Below are 2998 nucleotides of genomic sequence, written 5' to 3'. Positions count from 1 at the left end.
GCTTTGATAGCTTGCATCTTTCTTGGCTTTTTTTTGGGGAAAAATATGCTAAGTTGAGTTGTTAATTGGTTTGGGAGGCAATGGGTGTACTTGGATTGGGGTCTTCCTGTTCTGCCTGTCCTTAGGAATTTCTAAGATGAAGGAAATGGAGGTTTGCAGGTCACACGTAAGTTGGACAGGACTGAACCCACCCTTGGCACCTCCAGTTCTGACCTCCCCCCACATCATTATTCAAGCTCAGGGGAAACTCAGAAGACAAATGTCTCTTGTTTGCCTGTAATGGCAGAATTTTGGGAAGAAAGTGTTCCTTTAAAAGGAATATTTCAGCAGCACAACCCCCACCAGGGAGGAGAGGGCATTAATTTGATTTTTGCATCTCCCCACAGGAGGGAGACAACAGCCTTTCCTATTCTCCCTCCTCCTGCTTCTGTTTCGGGGCTGTTTTTCCTCTGCTTAACTTGTTCAGCTGGAAAACCATGGTGAGCCTGGGCACCTGGTACAGCCTGGGATGGTCAGGAAGAGCTGGGAAGTGCTGGATCTCCTAGGGGTTACTGTTCTCCCTCCAGTGGGGCTCCTCTCCCTGCCCTGATGGCAGAACCTCTGGGAGTCCCCTTGGAAGCAGCCTGCTTCCCGTGGCACGTGGAGAAGCCTTGGGCTTTGATCCGAAGCAGCTGGTTCCTGACTCAGCTGGAGTGAGTTGCACCAGGAGGCAGATCAGCTGGAGTAACCTCGGGGCTGGTGGAAACATAAACATTGGATGCTGGGGTGGCTTTTTTTTTTTGTTCCCTTTCTCCCCTTAGTTGCATTTTTTTTACGAGCTGAGCCGGAGCCAGCTGTTCTCTGGCCAGGCCAAAATCTCTGCCAGGCTTAAGTTTTTAGATCTATATTGTAAATTATATATTTTTAGTGCCTCATATAATGCAGAGGGATATGTGGAGGAGCACTTTTCAGAGCATTATGAGCACGATGGAGCTTTTAGCCGCAGCTTTGCTTTTAATAAATGCTGTTATTTTACATTAAACACCCTTAAAAACAGCCCCCTGTCCCAGCCACCTGCTCCTGCCCCCGTCCCAGGAGAAGCAGGGAGGAGAAAGGTTAAAACCATCCCACGAGGGGTAAAAATGGATCAGTGCAGTGCTGAGGCAGGGTGGAGGTTCTGCTGTTGTACTTGATTTAAACCAAGCTGCTGAAAGAGCCAGGAGTGAAGCCCAGCCCCAGCTGGCAGGGTGATATTTCCTCGCCGGCACGCGCCGGCTCTGCCCCGCTGAAGATCTCGAGGTATCCCCAGAGTCGCCCTTTAGAGATAACTCATCTCGGGGCCTCCACCACCCACACGGGAGAGGAGAGATTTCCTGGCGCGTGGGTGGGTGGCTCTGCCTTTTCTTCTGCAGAAAACCCAGGTTTACTCATCTTTCACCCTCTGCCATCGAGCTGCCCACCCCCCCCCGGGGTCTGAGGCTCTGTCCCAGCTCCTCCATCCCTTTGCTGGTGGTGGCCCATCACCACTCAGCCCTGGCCAAGCCCTTTCTGCTGCCACCTCCCTGCAATTCCTGGCCAAAATTCTTAATTTTGGCTTTGAAGGCATTAACAGGGATAAAGTGTGAGGTTGTTGAAAGCTGCAGCCACCTCAGTAATTAGTGAGGTGCACAGTAGTAAAGCAGCAGTCCTGGTCCCCCTCCTTGGGGTCACCCACAGCACTTTCCCCATGAGGAACAATAAATAACTTTAAATATAAATTAACAGGTCCCAATTCACTGGTGGCAGCAGGGAATCCAAGTGCCATCCCCTTGCCCAGCCCAGGGGCCACTCAGGTCACAACAGGACTATTCTTGTCACTTGATTCACACCCACACCACTGTCACCACTGTGGATGTGTGGAGATCCCCCAGAGAGGGTTTGGGAGTTTCTTGAATTAAAATACACATTTTTTTCAACAAAACCCACCTGTTCTTATCTCTATCCAACCTTTGCTGTTCAAGCACCCCCACGCTGATGACAAAGGGTTTGATTTTGGGTTGGTGTTTGAAATTGGGAGCTCTGTAAAGGTCAGGCTCCAAGCCTGGCTCAGAAAAAACCTCGTGCTTGAGGCTCAAACCTGATTTTATCTGGCAGCATGAGTGAAGTAACATTTATCATGATGGTTGCAGGAGAGGGAGAGCAAGGTGTCATTTTTTTCCGTTGGTGCTTTGTTCAGGTCAGAATGGCTTTGGTGAGCACCTGCTGGGTGGGGAGGAGGGGTTGGGGGTGGTTTTCCCTGGGGGTTTTCAGGGCACTGTGAGGAGTCTGCTCCCTCCAGCCAGGCCCCATCTTTGCTCCAACCTCTTCCCTGCCCACTTCCCAGTGGCAGGGACAGCCTGCTGGACTGGACTCTGAGATCTGGGAGGTTGTTTCCAACCTAAGTGATTCTGTGATGGCACAGAGGGAAGGCTGGGTGGGAGTGCTGAAGGATCCTCCTCCATCCTTCTCATTTCTACGTGGGACATGGGAAAGCTGCCTGCACATGGATGCCGGTGGGTGCATAGGAGGGCTGGGATGAGGCATTCCCAAACAGCATTCTCAGGGAGCTGGGGATGGATGCTGCAGGGCCTGAGGCAGTGTTGAGGGGCAGGTTTCTACTCCCCCTCCCTCAATCTGTGCCCACAGTGCCAAAAATGAAGGACCTTTGGGATGGGCTTCGGTGGAAATTCCTCCGAGATGGCTCACGACAAGAGGAACGAGGATAACGTCGAAACAGATTTCTTCCGTGAGGCTGGAGCCGTGATTCACGGTGGGAAAATGCACTTGGTGCCTGTCCTGGCTCTCCAAAATCCCGAGGGCAGGAGGAGAAGGGCCAGCTCAAGGCTGGGTGCTGGAAAGGCCAGGCTGTTCCCCATCCCCTTTCTGCTCGCGTGAGCCGCCCACGCAGAAACGAAAACGACCCGGGAGGAGAAAATAGACTCAACATCTGCAGGCTGGCCCCGTGTCCCGGCAGCCCAGGTGCCTCCAGAGTGTCCCCCTC

Source organism: Passer domesticus, chromosome 3, assembly GCF_036417665.1.
Source record: "Passer domesticus isolate bPasDom1 chromosome 3, bPasDom1.hap1, whole genome shotgun sequence".
Classification (NCBI taxonomy): Eukaryota; Metazoa; Chordata; class Aves; order Passeriformes; family Passeridae; genus Passer; species Passer domesticus.
This window is presented reverse-complemented; position numbering follows the sequence as displayed.